Below are 20,339 nucleotides of genomic sequence, written 5' to 3'. Positions count from 1 at the left end.
GGTATTGTCTCCCTTGTAGAAAAATTATCCCTATAGACTGCTCTGTTCTTTCCAGATGGATAGATAGAGCAAGCCAGACTGAAAAGTGTCAAACTGTCCCAAGTAATTTAACTGTATCCTCGTACAAAGCACAGAAATTATCAAGGGTCTCCAAAAGTACCTCGCAACCACTTAAGTAAATGACAATATTTGGAAACCAACCAAAATTTCCAGGCACTCAAAGAAGCAGAAAAATATGGCATGTAACAATAACAAAAAAAAATCAATCAACAGTAAGAGAAGCAGACATAGATGATGATTTTTCCAATTAAAGATTGCCCTGTTTAAACAGTTTTGAAAATATCAAAGAGCAATACTTATAGTGTTAATAACCATCCCCCTTGCTCTAGTTTGAAAAATAATAAAATGTCATATTTTCCCTCTTGCAATCTAGGTATCATTTGGGGTCCCTCTGTCCTTTGGAAAAACTTAATTCCCCACTTCTTCCAAGGCCTGTAGAATTCTACATCCATTTTCCCCTAGACTTCATCAGTAACTAGAGGATGACTTTCCCCTAGTTTTTCCTCCTCCTGGGTTGACTATGCTTTTTCCAAGAATACCAGGTATTCAAAATTCATCCCTTTGACTGGGTAACAACTCTCATTTTTAATCCAAGAATTTTAGAAATTTCAGCAAGGATTTCTGAAAGTTTGTAAGATGACAAAAGGGAGAGGTAGAAGACATTTTGGACTTCTGATATCTCTAAAGTCCCATTTCTGCTTTTCTCCACCCATTACCTTTTTTACTCTGTCCCTTCCAGAATTGACCTTGGTAGCTCCAAATTCTCTTGTATGTTTTGAACATGGCTGCTTTTCCAACATATTCACCCAATGCCTATTCCCAAACTTATCAAAAGACTCAGCAAAATAATAAAACAAGATTTTTTTTTTAACCTGACTCATAATACCAGTCCTGAGGAGGAAGACTGCAGGCTGCATTTTATCAAGTTTTTATTTAAATTCTGGTTAGTTAAGATACAGTATAATATTAGTTTCAGGTGTAGAATGTAGTGATTCAACACTTCCATATAATAACCAGTGCTCATGACAACTGCAATCCTTAATCCACAACATTTACTTTTCACCCATCTCCCTACCCACATATCCTCTGGAAACCATCAGTTTGTTCTCTATAGTTAGGAATCTGTTTCTTGGTTTCTCTCTTTTTCTCCCTTTGTTCATTTGTTTTGTTTCTGAAATTCTCCATATGAGTGAAATCATATGGTATTTATCTTTCTCTGACTTATTTTACTAAGCATAATGCACTCTAGTTCCATCCATGTCCTTGAAAATGCAAGACTTCATTTTTTTTATGGCTGAGTGAGATTTCATTATACCATTATACACATATACCACATCTTTATTCATTCAGCAATCGATAGTCATTTGAGTTGTTCCCACAATTTGGCTATTTAGATAATGCTGCTGTTAACATTGAGGTGCAGGTATCCCTTTGAGTTAGTATTTTTGTGTCCTTTAAGTAAATACCTAGTAGTGCAATTGCTATATCATAGGAAAGTTCTATTTTTAACTTCTGAGAACTCTCCATAACATTTTCCAGAATGGCTGCACCAGTTTGCATTCTCACCAACCGCGCAAAAGGGTTCCTCTTTCTCCACATCCTAACTAACATCTGTTGTTTCTTGTGTTGTTGATTTTAGCCATTCTGACAGGTGTGTGGTAATTTTTATTTGTGTTTCTCTGATAATCAGTGATGTTGAGCATCTCTTCATGAGTCTGTTAGCCATCTGCTTGTCTTCTGTGGAAAAATGTCTATTCATATCTTCTGCCTATTTTAAACTAGATTATTTGCTTTTTTGGTGTTGAGTTTTATAAGTTTTATATACATAAAGATACATCTATTTATAAATTGGATATGAACCTTTTGTCAAATATGTTATTTGTAAATATCTTCTCCCATTCCAAAGGTTGTTTTTCAGTTTTGTTGATTATTTCCTTTATTATGCAGAAGTTTTTATTTTGATGAAGTCCCAGTAGTTTATTTTTGCTTTGTTTATCTTACCTCAGGAGACCTATCTAGAAAGAAGTTGCAATGGCTGATGTCAAAGAAGTTACTGATGTGTTCTCTAGGATTTTTATGGTTTCAGGTCTCACATTTAAGCCTTTCATTTATTTTGAATTTATTTTTTGTGTATGGTATACGAAAGTGGTTCAGTTTCATTTTTCTGCATGTCCCTGTCCATTTTCCCCAACACCATTTATTGAAGAGACTATCTTTCTTTCCATTTGATATTTTTCTTGCTTCATCAAAGATTAACCATATATGTGTAGGTTCATTTCTGGGTTTTCTATTCTGTTCTATTAATCTATGTGTTTATTTTTGTGCCAGAACCATAATGCTTTGATCACTATGGCTTTGTAATATAACCTGAAGTCTGGAATTGTGATGCCTCCAGGTTTGCTTTTCTTTTTCAAGATTTCTTTGACGATTTAGGATCTTTTTCAGTTTCATTCAAATTTTAGGATTATTTGCTCTAGCTCTGTGAAAAATGCTATTGGTATTTTGACAGGGATTACATTAAATGGGTACATTGCTTTGAACAATATAGACATTTTAACAGTATTTTCTTTTCCAATCCATGAGCATGGAATGCCTTTCCATGTCTTTGTATCATTCTCAATTTCTTTCACTGGTGGTTTATAGTAAAATAAGACAATCTGAAGTATATGTATATATATGTATATATATATATATATATATATATATATATATATATATAACTGTTATTATTGAGAGACAGAGAGAGGCAGAGCATGAGCATGGGGGGGGTGTAGACACAGAATCTTAAGAAGGCTCCAAGCTCTGAGCTGTCAGCACAGAGCCCAATGTGGGGCTCGAACTTACAAACCGCGAGATCATGACCTGAACTGAAGTCGGACACTTAACCAATTGAGCCACCCAGGAGCCCCAAGACATTTGCAGTATAGACATAACTATTTGTTTCTCCTATGTTCTCATGGCAATTATATATGTGCTTTATAAAAACTTAGGGAAATATATAAAAATACAAAGAGGAAAACATTGCTAATTATCTTGGTATAGTTTTAACATTTTGTCTATTGAGGTTATTTTATGTAAATATCTCACTATATGTGGTCTCACTATATTTGTTCCGACTTTACATCTAATCTTTTAGGAATGATCCATCTTATTAAATTCATTTAGGGAAATTGATTATATGGGCTCCAGAATACATTATTATGTACTTTGAAACAAAATCTTAAATCCTATATACTTGGAATCATATCTTAGGAGCTATGTGCACAATTATTAAGCTATTTTTCACATGTGAATTTTAGAATTATCTTCCAAGAAAAAATATTCTTATATAGTATTCAAAACAACTGCAATTTGTGAAGAGCCAAGCACCATGCACATTTTCTTATTATATAATTTTTATAATATTCTTGTGGGTGGTCTGTATTATATTCATTTCATGTATGGTAGTTCTGAATCTCATTATTATTTAACAAAATAACCAAGACAGAATCAGTTTCTAGCCTGTCTTCCTGACATAAAATCTCACTATACCGTGTTTATATTTTCCACAGAAAGGTACGGATGATGTGTATGTGGGCATTGTAGGTATCTGTTAATTTTGTCTTCATTTTAGGAACATTCAATTTATTGAATCAGTTATACAAATTTCAAGGATGGTTTGTATTGATTCACATGTATGCAATTTAGACAGAGCTACTATCAGCCTAATCTTTTTCTTGGATCATCACCAGCAATTTTAATGAAGTCTTATCTAAGCCTAATGGCGGTATAGGTATTAGCTATCATTGGCGAAATGAATAGCTGACTTAATTAGTATACTAGATTGAGGACTGTGTTTCACTGGTAAATTTTTGTGTTCAAAAGCTGGGAATTAACTAGAAATATTGTAGAAGTATACTGTTACTGCACCTGAAAAAATGGGCTTAGGTCAGGTGGTGACAACTGTCTTGTTAATCCTGTAATGTACAGTTTCAATGTTGGAATTTACTAATGAGTTAAAAAAAAACTCATCAATTTGTTTAGTTCATTTTGATGTGCTATTTTTTTCATACAAATGTCTGGAAAGAAGCTCCAGATCAGTTCTCTACATTTTCAACAATTTACACCACAATAGAATACCTTTCCTCACTTCCATAATTTGTGTAGCTAATTTCATGTTTCTAATTTTAGGGGTATGATTTGAATGACCTCCAAAAGACTGAACACATCTCTACAATGATCCCTAAGTTCTCTTGAGGCTATAGTGATGACTTCAGATCTAAATATAACTCCTTGAGCTGTATACCATAAATGTTCTATGGTTACCAAATATTTCTCTGTTGTGTCACATAACACTTCTTCTTAAAGCTAAATACCTTCTGTAATTTTCAAAGATTATTATTTTTTAGAGAGAGGGAGAGCACATGTATGAGCCAGGGAGGGGTAGAGGGAGAAAAAGAATCTTAATCAGGCCCCTCGCCCAGCACAGAGGACAATGCAGTGCTCAATCTCATGACCATGAGATCATATCCTGAGCTGAAATTAAGAGTCAGATGCTTGACTGAGTCACCTAGGCACCCTTCAATGATTAATTTTTATGTTTTCAAATCTGCAAAGTACATTTCCCCATATGTTACATTTCATTTTTCTATATGAATGATTTAGGCATATTTATTTACCATTGGAATATTTTTTTTATTTGCTTTGTGTAATTTTTACTCAGAAAATACTTTTAACTCTATTTGTCTTTTATAATATTTGTCTTGTATTGAGTTTCTATTATTCATTATTTATACTTAAAACTATTCTCTTGCTTCAATCATTTTTGTGTTTTTCCCTTAATTAAGGGAAAACTTCAGAAGTTTATTCTAGACATCATTAAATGGAAATCTTTTATGTTTATTGAACACTTTGCCATATTTCATGATAATTTTAGTTGGCCATTTTCTAGTTCTTGCATTCATTATTGCACTTAGCTACTTGTTCATGTGCTCTCTTCTGTTCAAATGCATTTTTTTCTCTAAAGAGGCATTTATTTATCCATCTCTACCAAAATATATACATTTTTTTCTAAACAAAAACATCTATTTCAGCCAATTTTTTTCCTTCTGTAAAAAATGTCTAGTTTGTCTCTAAACTATACACATACACACACACACACATACACACACTATTTGGATATTGGTTATGTCTAACTCTTGGATATAAATAAAGACAAAATGCCATATGACTACCACACATTAATTTTTGTTGCCTAAAGGAAGTAGTCCATTCACGAGGTGCGTGGGTCACTCAGTCTGTTGGGCTTCTGCCTCTTGATTTTGGCTCAGGTCTTGATCTCGCAGTTTGTGGGTTTGAGCCCCGCATCGGGCTCTGTGCTGGCAGTGTGGAGCCTGCTTGGAATTCTCTCTCCTACTCTCTCTGCCCATTCTCTGCTCATGCTCTCTCTCTCTCAAAATAAAAGAAAAATAAAAACTTAAAAAAAAAAGTATTCCGCTCACATCACATAGTCTTCTGTCAAGCTAAACAATGGTGTACTTAAAGCGTTCCCCCCTTGCCATTTTTTTTAAAAAAATCTATAATTCCAAGAATGCTTTACTACCAGAGTTTTATTTTAGATTGAGGATTTTTTGGCTTTTTCCTTTCCTTCTTTTTTTTTCTTTTGTATTTGTTACTGCACATTATGGAGAACACCACTACTGCAAGATCAGAAGTTTGGTACACTTGACTTCTCTGCTCACAAGCCTGAAATCAAAGAGCTGGGCCTGGACTGATATTTGTTGGGCTTATCCAATTGTTAGTAGTATTCAGCTCTGTGCATTCATAGGACTGAGGTCTTAGTTTCTTTACTGTTGGCTGAAAGCCTCTTAGCTTCTGCAGGCCACCTGTGTTTCTTTTAATTTTGACCCCTGCATATTCAAACCAGCTACCGGGCACTGAGTCCCACGTTCTGAATACCTCTTTCTTCTCTCTGTAGCTGGAGAAAATTCTCTGCTTTAAAGGCTTGGGTAATCAGATTGGGCCAATCTGGATAATGCTACTTTAAGTCTGTAACCTTAATTACAATGAGAAAGCCATTTTTGCCATGTAAGAAAACATACAGGTAGCAAGAATTAGAGTGTGGGTACCTTTGTGGGTCATTTGCTTATCATAGTATTTTTTTGTTACTTTTGTTTTGTTTTGTTTTTAATATGAAATTTATTGTCAAATTGGTTTCCATGCAACACCCAGTGCTCATCCCAACAGGTACCCTCCTCAATACCCATCACCCACACCTCCCCTCCCGCCCCCTATCAACCCTCAGTTTGTTCTTAGCTTTTAAGTCTCTTATGGTTTGCCTCCCTCCCTCTCTAGCTTTTTTTTTTTCCTTCCCCTCCCCCATGGTCTTCTGTTAAGCTTCTCAGGGTCCACATAAGAGTGAAAACATATGGTATCTGTCTTTCTCTGTATGACTTACTTCACTTAGCATAACACTCTCCAGTTCCATCCATGTTGCTACAAAAGGCCATATTTCATTCTTTCTCATTGTCACATAGTATTCCATTGTGTATATAAACCACAATTTCTTTATCCATTCATCTATAGAAAGCTTATGAAGGAAATTGAAGAAGATATAAATAAATGGAAAAGCTTACCATAGTATTTTATGGGAAAGTTAAGAAAGGTAGTGAAAAAGGTTACTGGCCAACCATTCTCAGGTTTGCAAATTCTTGCTCCCTGACACTCCCGATCTTAGAGGAAAAGCATCCAGCTTTTCACCATTGACTATGATGTTAATTGTGGGCTTGTCATTTATGGCCTTTATTATATTGTAGTACATCCTTTCTATACCTTCTCTGTAGAGTTTTCACCATAAATGGATTTTGAAGCTTTCAAATGTTTTCTATATCCATTGAGATGCTGGTAGGATTATCATCGTTCATTTTGTTAATGTGATGTATCACACTGACTGATTGGTGGATGTTGAACCGGCTCTGCATCCTTGGAATAAATCCCACTTGATCATCGAGTGTGATCCTTTAAGGTATGGTTGAATTTGGTTTGCTAATATTCTGTTAAGAATTTTTGTATGTGTGTTCATCAGGGACATTGACCTGTAATTTTATTTTCTTTTGGCGTCCCTATCTGGTTTTGGTATTAGTGTAATGCTGGATTCACAAAATGAGTTTGGAAGAGTTCCTTTGTCTCCAATTTTTTGCAAGAATTTGAGAAAGATTGGTGTTAATTCTTCTTTGAAAGTTCGGTAAAATTCACCAGTGAATCCGTCTGGTCTTGGAGGATTTTTGAAGGGGAAGTTTTTGATTACTGACTGAATCTTCTAATTAGTAATTGGAGAATAAAATATTATAATATAAATGAAAGATAAGTGATGGTTAAAATATGAAACATACATTTACAAATCATGAAGAAAAACTCAAATGTATCCATAGAAAATAGGCAAAAGATATATGAAAAGATGGATCCCAACATAGAATTAGAACTGAACAAAGTACCACGAATGAAAATGCACAATACCTGGGGTAATCAGAGAAATGCAAATTAAAGTCAAAGTGGGATATCATTTTCTACCTATCAGACTGGCAAGCATGAAATACACAGCATTTATTTCTGCTAGGGATTGGAATAAAATGTTTGGGCTTACATACAGTGCCATAAAGGAGAATAATTCTGTAATTTTTGAAATCAATTTGATAACACCTATTAGAATGTAAGAATCATACATAAAATCAACCCCATACTGATACAAACACGACCACCTATATTTGCATGTAGGAGAGCACGTGTACCTATTGCAGCCTTTTTATAATAGAAAAAATGTTAATCAAGTGAATAATTGTTTATAAAACCATGAATAAAAACATAAGGACATGTAAACTGTTACATACTGTGCAGTTCCTAACAATAACTGATTAGAGGATTATACAAATTGATATGGTGACCTTTCCTGGATTTTAAAAACTAAGAATTGCAAACTACAGAGAACTAGACAAAAATGTGTGTTTCCTATCTGTGGATAGAGATTAATATTTGAGAGGAGCTTAGACAACATTGTTTTCAAAATATTAAGAGTTGAAAAAGATGGCTGTTCCAAGATTAAATCTTGACTTCTACAAATTCATGACTTGGTTTGTATGCTAGGGTGAGATGAAGACCAACACATGTAATATTTATAGATATTTCTTATAGGGAGTGGGAACAAAAACTAGACCAGCATGTCGCACAAACATTTTTAAGAAGAGGGCAGGTCAAAATGATCTGTTGCTTAATTACGCTCATGACATGATAACCAATAAACAGGAAGGTCTCATGCCCTGCACCTAGAATTAATCCAAGCAAAGTAAATGAGTTTCTTCCTTGCTATTGGCCTTACAACTCTATTAAAGTTTTCTAACAGAGATAAACATCAGTGTGAGCAGAGAGGGTTTAAAAGCGATTTTTAACTTCTGACAAATTAACAAACAAATGGTAAGGGACACTTGTTTCACCAGTTCTGTTTCAGACAAAAAATAGCTATAAAAGCTAAATAAAGACTCTGCTTTTTATTACTTATCTATTTATTTAAAAGCTTGTTTTAGAGAGAGACAGAGACAGAATGAGTGAAGGAGGGGCAAAGAGAGAAAATCGTAAGCAGCACCAGTATAGAAACTATGCACCACCAGCATAAAGCCTGATGCAGGACTGGAACTCAGGAAACCACAAGATCGTGACCAGAGCCAAAAACAAGAGTTGGAGGCCTAACCCATTAAGCCACCCAGGTGCCCCTACATTCTGCTTTTTTAAAACTGTATCAGAGAAAGACAATACCTACTAAAGTTAAAAGGATTTTACTTTTCCGTGTTCACATCAATGAAATAGAAATGGTGAAGATAATTAACACACAAATCCATGAAGGCACAAACAAAAACAAAAAAGAAAAAAAGAAAAAGCAGGATATGTTTTCTCCAGTGTAGCAGTAAATGAAATTTGGAATGCGGTCACTTTTGCTTTTTTGCCTAAAAGTTTTTTTATATATACGTTTTTAATTCATAGAACACACTGTTGCCAAAGTTGAGGCAAAAAATCGGTGCCACCTTTATGGAGGAAATATTAGCAATATATTTAGGTGTCGATTTCAGTAACCACTGGTTTCATCACTAGGCATTCACTCTAAGGCAAGAACTAAGGACATAAGCCAAGATTTACTTACAAGGATGTTCATGACTATATAATTAATTTGTAATTCAAAAAAAAAATCAATGTTAACAAAAAAACGTGGCAATTAATATGATTAATCCATGCAAATATTAAACACCATTTCAAAAATATAATGGCATGGATTTCCAAAGTAAATGATTTAAAAAGTAGTCCTAAATTCAGAGAACTGATTTTACTTACACTCATGTATCTATGTATAGAGTCACACTGAAAAAAATGCATAGAAGTTTTGGTATTAAAGTGAAGGTAATTTCTCTTGTTTTTAATATTTTCCAGAGGATACATATTCCTTTCGAAATTATGAAAATGTTATTGGTAAAAAAGGAAGATTCAGATGTGGTATCTCAATTCAAAATTCCCAACATCAAAAGGCTATTTTCTGTGATTGTTTTGTTTCCCCAGTGATGTCCACTCATGGATGTTTGAAGTGGCTTTAACTAGCATTTCCTTACTTTGATAAGCTTTTCCTTTTAGACCAGTTGAGGTACAGTGAATAATTTCTTTCAGCTTATCTCACATTAAAGTGTGATATTTCCTTGTGGGATTTAAAAAGCCACAAAACTTTATAAACATAAGAATTACTTCCACATTAAAGTACTAAACACAGCAGGATAGTACTTGTAGGCGCAGGGAATGACTTAGTCATTGAATTGAAATGGAATACTCCCCCCCAGGTGATTTAGAAAATGTCATAATCTTTTCAATATGATGAACTGAACAGGCTTAGGGAGATCAAGGTAAAAGCCAGTTTGGAGGCTAAAAGGTGCAATCATCACAATTTGAACTTTTAATCTGAAAGACCTTCAATTTCCTCTCCCATTGGCATCTATGGGACAGCTTAACTATAGGATTCACCTAATTCCAGCTCAACTATTTGAAGGTACCTTGAAAGCATCTATAAAGCATACAGGATCATTCAAGAAGCGAAGAGATTTGGGCATTCAAAGTCTCCCAATGCTAGCATCACAGATTGTAACTTTTAAGTATCTTCATGCTTCAAATATAAGGATAGGCCCCTTAAGATTATTGCCAATGAAGACATAAATGTCAAAATCTGTTAGACACTTATAGGCTGCTATAATTGATGGGATGTGGATAAGGCCGCGTAGACAGATGTATGAAATTTGTGATCTTTTGGATGACAGTGTGCAACTGCTATAACTGTAACCCAGAATCCTTTAATTGGAACCATAAACTTAGCAAGTCAAATGGAATAGTAAAAAATAGCAGCCTTTCAGGGGACATAGATTAAGGATCAATGTGCAAGTCTTAGAAAAATGCAATAGGCTGGAGTGACTGACAGGGATGTCCCACTTCAAAGAACGGGTAAAAGAGCTCCCTCTGATGCACAGAACCTGTACACAAAGACATAAAGGGATTTCACCCAATTGTCAGGAAAATGGAGTGTCGGGCACATTGTTACACTCTGGAAGGCTAGCAAAGCACATCTGTCTGGCTAAGATAAAGTTCTATGCTCCTAAATTAGGAGACTGTGCCAATGACAGATGGAATATGGAAAAATGCCATTCGGACAAAAGGAAAAAAGTGGATTATAGGATTATAGGAAATACCTGTCCCTAATAAAAATGCCAAAGTTTATTGGGTATCACTCTAAGGGTTCCTATTGAAAATTAATTTGAATTCCTAGGTATTTTAGGGAATATAGAAAAGTAGGACAAGGACTCCATCTGTGTAATTATATTCAGGAATACATACACTATCAATTCTAGTAATGAATTCATATAAATAAGACCTAATATTAAAATTTTACTACAGGTGACCCTGAACAACAGGGGGTTTATGGGCATCAATTCCCATTGCAGTGGCAAATCTGAATATGCCATTTGACTCCCCCCAAATTAACTACTAATAGTATGTTGTTGACCGGAAGCCTTACAAATAACATAAACTGTTAATACATATTTTGTATATATATCATATACTGTATTCCGACAGTAAAGGAAGCTGGAGAAAATGTGTGAAGAAAATCATAAGAGACCATACATTTACAGTACCCTAGTTTTTGAAAAATCCATATATAAATAGACCTGTGCAGTTCAAACCTGTGTTGTTCAAAGGTCAACTGTACTTTTTGTAAACTTTTTAGGTATTTTAAAGTATTCATTTGTCTAATTCTTATAGGAAACTTACAAGTATCATTGATGTCTCCATTTTATAAATCAGTAACACAAGCAAAGCAATACTGAGTAATTGGTCTGATGGCATACTGTTAGTAAGTGGGAATTAGGAGTTAAACCCAGGTGGTATGATTTCACTGCCCATATACTTAACCAATACTCTGGAGTTCCTACTCAGGAAACATAGTAAATCCGGTGTCGTTGTATCTTGGCTGTGAGAACAAAAACTGAATTCTTGGCAATCTCTTGGACTCCAGATTTCAAATTGTCTGGTACATGTAGATATCATTACATTTGGCGAGATTCAATTACTGTATTACTTACATGATATTTCTACATATAGGATAGGGGGACACACATGCACATTCAAGTGTGTGCACACATACGCAAACACACACACACACACACACACACACACACACACACAGAAGGACCTTACTTATTCTTTCCCTATGCTGTTCTGTCCTCTGACTCAGTGGTTCTCAGAAGACTTAGCATGCATAAGAAATACAGGGGAGTCTTTGTTAAAGACACAGATTGTACAGTCTTATCCCATGAAAACCAGATTCAGTAGGCATGCAGCAGATCCAACAATTTGCATTTCCAGCAAGTTCCCAGATAATGGCAGTGCTGCTCGACTGGAAATCACACTGACTGGTGTTCTAGTGCTTCTCTAAGCACATTCATGACTTTTTCATTAGTTCTGATTTTCTGTGTCTGTGAACTCCCAGTATGTGGAATTTCCCCCTTTAAATTTCTGAAATCATCACTGAAACCAAGCCCACAGATTATTTATCAAACACCAATATTCCTGTTTGTGTTTATCTTTGGTCGACTCCAAACAATACACAAAACAATTAGTGTCTGACATGGCTTCATGTAACTTTTGAGGGAGTTTATGATCTCTCTAACATCATGGGATTATCAAAGTTCTTATGTTTTGGTAAAAGTTTCACTATTAACCATTATCTTCTAGATGCCTACTCCATTCCTTTCATATATGTTATGTTCTTGGAATATTTTCTTTTCAAAATTTATTTTTGCCATGTTTTTCGTCTTTATCATTGTTTCTCATATACTACTGGAGATGAATAAACCAGAAAGAGCAGCCAACGTTAAAAAAAATAGGTAGAAGGAAGATGAATGATAGAATGATCCACAACCCATCATAATACTAAACATAAAATACACAATGGTCACAGTTCTACACACAAAAGACATTATATATTTGCTGACTTTTACATTAAATTAAATTTTATTGGCAAAAAAAAAGAAGGCTTGCAAACAGGCTTAAGGAGTTAGTATGTGCAAAAGATGACCTCTACTAATTTCTACACGGCTTCTTGACCTGATTCTGGAGATATTTACATTTACCAATCCAGAAGCCATAGTATTGGGGTTAACGAACACTACATACATACTTGCAAATGCAACAGTAAGGGATAAACAAAGGGACTCTAGGAGTTGTATTTACCAAAAAAAAAAAAATGTGTTCTTCAAAAGTTAGTTATAATAAAGAGAACAGGGCTGAGACAGAAGAAGACAGATGTCCTATACATGTTAAAATGTTAAAGCACTTCCTTCCACTGGCCCGGAGCTGCTGAGGCCACAGGATTGTTTTGGACTTGCACATACAAATAAATCCAATTGAAACAGCAAATAACTAAATTGAAAAAAAAAAGGAAATTATTAAGAGATACAAGATTAATGTCATAAAAATATAAAGTGCACTTAAACATCATAGGAAAAAATCAATAGAAAAATAAAAGTTCTGGGTATAAAAATGATAATTCCCTAATAAAGAAATGCAAATGTTCAAAACACCTAGAAATTATGCATATGATGTTTTACACATCTCAAATAGGGAAAGAGTACAATATTAAAGGATAACAGTAAAAAATAGGCATTTTCATCTTCCCAAGACTTGGAAATAATTCTAAATAAATATTTCAGACACACCATCATCCATCAGGTCCCGGAAAAGACAGTATTCTTAAATATTTTTCTGAAATACCCAATCAACTTGTGTCACTTTTGAAAAAGAAAATATTTGTTTTTTAATGCATTTGAGATATACGGTTGATCTTCACTATTCATGGATTTAATATTTGAGAATTTGGCTACTCACTAAAATTTATTTGTAACCATAAGATTAAGGTTCAAAATGCTTTCACCTTGAACATGTTGCAGGTCGGGTGACAAAAAAAATTGTCCCTCAAAATGCACTTTCCAGCGTCGATGGAGCAAAGTAAAGCTCTGCCGTCCTGTTTCAGCTCTAACATTCTAAATGAGTATGTTTTTTTCCAATCTATTTAGTACCATTTTTCATTTTTTTTTTTTTTTTTGCTTTTTGGGGGATTTTTTTTTAATGCCTCACAAGCATACTGCTGAAGTTCTGTCTAGTGTTCCCAAATGCTAAAGGACTGCAGGGTGCTTTATGGCATGAGTTACAGTGCCATAGGCTAGGAGTTCAATGTTAGTGAAACAACAGATATTAAATAAGGTATGTTTAAATAGAAATAGACATGTTAACTAACTGGAATTTAAATAAATACTTATTAAACCAAACAAACAGAAACGAACATAAAACAAAGGTATGCACGGGTCAGTTAACTAAATGCTGTGAACAGAGGCTCTGCAAAAACCGAACCTTGAATTTCCACATTTTCTAATTCAGGGTCCACAACACTCAACAAAACATAACTACTATCAGTGATGAGAAGCGACTGTATCTGATTTTATCAGTTTCCTCATTTCTTTCAGAAGTCCCATTGTATGTTTGCACATTTAGAAAGTTTCTTATTTCACTTTGATAACTGGATTTTATTTTCTAATCATGAAAGTCACCTCAAGAGCAAACAACAATTCCAAGGAATGGACACAACGGAACTCTAAATGCGCCATTCTTGCCCAACTGAACAGCATGCAGCCTGACTTATCAATAATTCTTGGGGGGGCTTAATCACAAGACTTATGATACAGGCTCAGGGACAGAATGCCTACTGCACTCAGGAGGCCGTTAGCACCGGAACTGGTATAGCAACTCAATGGCCTACACACCACCAAGATAAACATAGGGCAGAATTCCACCTGAGTATAGACAAGTAAGGCGATCAGGTCACTACAAGGATTTCACCATTTTGTGGTTATTGTTCAGGGCATTAAACTTAAATGTCAATTCAGCACCATCGTTCCTTTTGAAACCTTATTTGGTATAGCTAGAATCATTTTGTTATCCATCAGCAATTATCATTTTAATGATAAAGTTATTGTCCATGTTTTAATGGGTCTTATGGAAGTTAGAGTCAGGACTCTCTTGTCATTCAAAAAGCTGATGTTAGGAGCGTCTGGGTGGCCTCAGTCTGTGAAGCATCCGACTCTGGGTTTCAGATCAGGTCATGATCTCACAGTTTGTGAGTTCAAGCCCAGCGTCGGGCTCCATACTGACAACAGTAAGCCTGATTGGGATTCTCTCCCTCTCACTCTCTCTCTCCTCCTACCCCCTCGTTCTCGCTCTTTCTCTCAAAATAAATAAACATTACAAAAACGTTCATGTTAAACTTTGGGCTTTGTGCATTCAAGTAATTGATGTGAACATCAGATCATTTTGGATCTTCTGGGAATTCCTTCATTTGAGAGTAGGAGCCCAAAACTCCAAGAAAAGTACAGTATTGAAGTTGTAAAGATACATTTCCAGATGCCTTTCAAGTTTTTTCTTTTTTCTTGCATTTTCTTCCCAACCTTCTCCAGGGTTTTAGAAAAGGCATTATAAATAAAGTCTTTTAAAAATGACTACTTAGTATATCTTTTTTCAAACAAATACGTGAATACATTTTGAAAGACGGATGGAAGAGCCCTTTATAACATTTTACTATTTAACCCTTAACAATGTATTTTGCATGTCTAGATGTGCTTTTAAAATAAGATGATTTCTGTGAAGAATACCACACTCAAGGTGAGTATTAGCATTCAAGAAACGTATTCTATCATTAAACATTAATGAGACCTCAAAACACCTGCAATTGGAAAGAGTAAGGGACAATTTGAAGTTGAAAATCAAAAACATCTGATAGACCATCTTGTTTTTAAAGTTTATTTATTTATTTTTTTAGAGACAGGGAGAAAGAGTACAAGGGAGGGGCAGAGTGAGAGGGAAAGAGAAAATCCCAAGCAGGCTCTGTACCATCAGCTCGAAATCATAAATAGTCAGATCATGACCTGAGCTGAGATTAAGAGTTGGATGCTTACCTGAGGGAGGCACTGACAACATTTAAGACCATCAATTTTTTTTTTAACATTTATTCACCTTTGAGAGACAGAAAGCAAGCAGGATGCGGGGGTACAGAGAGAGAGGGAGACACAGAATCAGAAGCAAACTCCAGGCTCTGAGCTGTCAGCACAGTGCGCGACGCGGGGCTTGAACCCACGAATCATGAGACCATGACCTGAGTGAACTTGAACCCACAAATCGTGAGACCATGATCTGAGCCAGCGAAGTAAGACACTTAATCGATGGAGCCACCCAGGCATCCCACTCCTTAGACCATTTTAAAATGACATGAGGTCCAGAGTAAGTGGAGAATCCAGAGGAATATTCGCAGGGTCACTTCTTTCAGGCATGTATCAGTTGGTAACATAAATCTTTGACATTCCAGTTCCTACTTTTGCATTCATTCCCCTCCTAATACAATTTTAGCAGAAAGTCAGTTTGGCTACATTATACTCTGTATTTTGCTCTCTCTTACCTTGACAGGATTCTCTCCCTTTGCTCTCTTCCACTCTTCCTTCCCTGCAACTCCACATCCCTTTTCAGTATTTCTATAAGTCCCAACAGGCCAAATAAATGCCTTTTTAACTTCAGCAGTTTCTTTCTTTCTTCTCTCTTTCTCTCTCTCTTTTTTAATTTCTTTTACCAATTACCTTCTTTTGCATCTCTGGCGCATCCAGTTATACAGCTCATGGAACTAAGCATAAATCCTAATTTACTGATGTGTATTCATTTATCCTTGGAGAGAATTTAGAGCTCAATCACCATGACTTAGACGAGAAACTAAGAATTTAATCCAAGAAAACAATTACAAACGCATTTTAAAAACCAGCTAAGTAGCTAAGACTACGTAATCAGCTAAAAGTTTGACATATAAGATTAATTAAGTAAATGATGGTAACTCCAAACATTGATGCTATATAGCCATTTACATCGTGAATGAAGAGGGAGAGAGGGATAAAAAAGAGATTAGGCTTCAAAGAACTGATGAGAAGATCACAAAAGGAAAGACAAGTCCACTATGTGACTCTCCAGAGAAACTAACTAAGCTCCACAAAGTGGATATTCTCAGAGGAGGGAAATGTTCTACCTGCGCCAGAACATGATATCAAGCTAAGTGGATCACCGCTGATGACGACTGTTTCTGGGGAGGGATTGATTGGGGGGGTTCGTGTAAGTTAAAGGGGCACAAAACTGAGAAGGCAAGAATCATTGATGGAGCACCTGGGTGGCTGAGTTGGTTAAGCATCCGGCTTCCGCTCAGGTCATGATCTAACGGTTCACAGGTTCGAGCCCTGTGTTGGGTTCTGTGCTGACGCTCAGATCCTGAAGCCTGCTTCATGTTCTGTGTCTCCTTCCCTCTCTGCCCCTCCCTGTCTCACACTCTGCCTCTCTAATGCTGTCAAAAATAAATAAACATTATTTTTTTAAAAGAATCACTGATGAAAAAATCTAGAGAAAACCTGAACAAAGGGCTTTTGAAAGCATGACTGGACACAGGTGCTCCTTGGGCAGTGAGGGAAATAAAGAGTGAGGCTAGGTCTTGAGAGGAAGTGATGGATCCAAGCCAGTCAAAACAAAATGAAAGAAGAAAATAGAGAAAAAAAAGCCCTATTAATTATGTTTTAAAATTAATTTATATGTGTAAAAAGGGAAAAGAAAAATATTGACAGATTTAGAAGGGCTACTATTAACAGCAATGATAGCACTTTTCTGTAATATTTCATATGTAGATAAACAAAATTCAAAGCCGAGGTCCTACTTTATGCCAAATGCTGTTCCAAACATTACAATGAGATATAATGGTGACTCAAAACAAAAATATATTCCCATCATATACTCAGACACAAACATACACGTGCAGCCTACACATATCACATATACTCTCACATCTTCGTACACACTCACACAACATAAATTGTGACAACTGCTGAGAAAACTACCTGGGGAAGGTGAAATGAGCTTAAAATAATAGGGTGCCTTGAGTAGTAAACAGTAAGTAGGAAGAGTCCCTGCAGCAAAAATGGGGAGGTTTTGTTAGGCAAAAGGGAAAAGCACCTACATTTGATGTTGAGCGAACAATGGATAAGGAAAATATAAAGATCCCGTCTAAGTGCCTGTGGAATGTTTAGTTTTTCCTTTATTTATAATTTAATACGGCTGTGCCATTTACAGCAAACCAAATAATGCTGACGTAAGTCTTTAAGTCGTTTCTATTAAGATACTAATATGCTATCTCCATCCCATTTCCCTGACCCAATTTTGGAACTCTGAGCACCATTTGGAGCCATTCATGTAATGAGGACATTTTTGTGTTGCCACAGTTGAAATATTTTTTTTCTAGCATTTATTTAAAGTAAGGGCTATTCTGAAAGTTGATGCATGTATTTTTATAAGACTTTAATTAAAGGAATAATTTACTTTTAGTAGTGAAGAAAATCCTGCTCCACTCAAATGTATAATGTTTCTCAAAGTGTAGTCAGTCAACATGCCCCCAGATGGTCAATGATCAATTTCAGATGAATTCAAATTCAATTTTAGATTCCTCAGTGTGTACTCAAAGATAAACTCAAAGATACCCTTTTTCTTTTTTTTTTAAATTTTTTTTTCAACGTTTATTTATTTTTGGGACAGAGAGAGACAGAGCATGAACAGGGGAGGGGCAGAGAGAGAGGGAGACACAGAATCGGAAACAGGCTCCAGGCCCTGAGCCATCAGCCCAGAGCCTGATGCGGGGCTCGAACTCACAGACCGCGAGATCGTGACCTGGCTGAAGTTGGATGCTTAACCGACTGCGCCACCCAGGCGCCCCAAAGATACCCTTTTTCAAAGTACACTCAAAACACAATTACTGCCCACAGATAGCTTAGAGTACAGCATCTGATTTACATTCTTGACAAAGAAAAGTAAATGAGCAAGATGCTGGTGATACACATTTATGTCTTATTAAAATCACCACAAACTGTTGTGGCATGGTTTAATAATTTAATCCTCATTTTATAGAATTGGAATCTTAATTTCTGTGAATTTGAATATTTCAACAAATATCTAACCTAACAGTCCACTGCTACATAAATAGTAAATGTATCTTGAAATCAAATGTCATAGATGTTTATTTACAGAATAAGATGAGGAGAAACTATAATAATTTAATTAAAAAATCTAATAAATCTACCTATGAGTGTCATTAGGTGTTTGTTATTGTTACTTCAGGAAATTACATATAATTAAATAAACCTCTGAAAAGAGGGAGACAATATTTTTACAAGTATGAAAGCACTTGAAGCCTTTTGGGTTTGCTTTACTTGATTCAATATCTTCTTTTTTTTTCCTTGCATAATATTATGTCACATAAAGAAATCTATGGACTTAAAAAGGAAAAGCATTCTGATGGAATCATTCAAAGCAGTAGTGTAAATTCCCCAGTTTATTTCAAATAAATCGACATTTGAAATCTACATTTAAATAAATCTACATTGAAAAATACTATTTATCTGATAATTTGAGTCTTTCATTCTATGACAAGTATAGTGTAAAGCCCTGAAGACATGCTGATGGGTTAAGGGAGACCCCTGATCTCACTAAACTCACTTGCAAGCCAAATAGGTTATATATATTTTTGAACATATTGAAATTATGGGAGTAGTACTATGAACCACCATCTGTTTTTTATAGTACAATTCTGATAGCTACCAATGAGTGAATATTTTTAGTAATGTAGAGAAGTTTCTTGAAACCTATTTTCTCCTAGAAATCAAAATAAATTTTGCCCGCAACACCAGAATTCAATCTATCTCCATATTATGTCTCTCTCTAGAGTATTTCCTTCCTCTCTAACTGTATTCTCTTTAGGCTGATTAATAGTAATATCTGTTCACTCACAGTTGATCTCAATCCAGAATTCCTCGCGGGGTGCATCTGCAAGTGTATTAGCTCTTATCATTTTTTGGCAGTTTGTGCTGGTACTTGATCTTCTTCCATGAGTGTGACTCCTGGGTAAACTATAATCTTCACAAACAGGGAAAACTTTTTTTTGCAACAAACCACAGATCATGGGTATGACTCCTGGGTAAATAATAAACTTAAGAAACAGGGAAATTTTCTGTGCAATAGAGCATAACTCTGCAGTGACTAATGACCTTTATTTCTACCTGCAAGTTAGCACAGCAGACCAACTATTGTAACTGACCACAGCATCATTGCTGGGTAAGCATTAGCCAAGAAATCTGTAATTCTAAGGACTATTCACGTTCTCAGAATAGTAAGACAGCTATTACTGCACGAGGATCAAAGAAATTAACAAGACCTGTATCTCCCTACACGTAAACGTCCATTTATACCTTCTTTTATAAACTAGATTCTTTAATAAAATTTTACACTTATCCACAAAGTAAATTGTGTTTTCCAGAGAATATAAATCATGTTGACATGTCTCCATTCTTCACAACGAACATTTTTAATTTATTAATACAAATAGTTAAAACTCTATTTTCAATAAATGCTAGCAGTGGAGTTTCTTTACTTTTAACTATTCACTTTTCAATTTTTTTTTATTTTCTTCATACTTGATAGAAGTGCACCAACCAGCAAGGAATACCCACGTGCCTGGCAGTTTGAACACGATGTTTATTTGCTTAATAATGTATTAATTACAAAAAATTTGATAGCAATCAGCAAATTTAAAAATTACTCAAAATGAC

This window comes from Prionailurus viverrinus, chromosome B1 (assembly GCF_022837055.1).
Source record: "Prionailurus viverrinus isolate Anna chromosome B1, UM_Priviv_1.0, whole genome shotgun sequence".
Lineage (NCBI taxonomy): Eukaryota > Metazoa > Chordata > Mammalia > Carnivora > Felidae > Prionailurus > Prionailurus viverrinus.
This window is presented reverse-complemented; position numbering follows the sequence as displayed.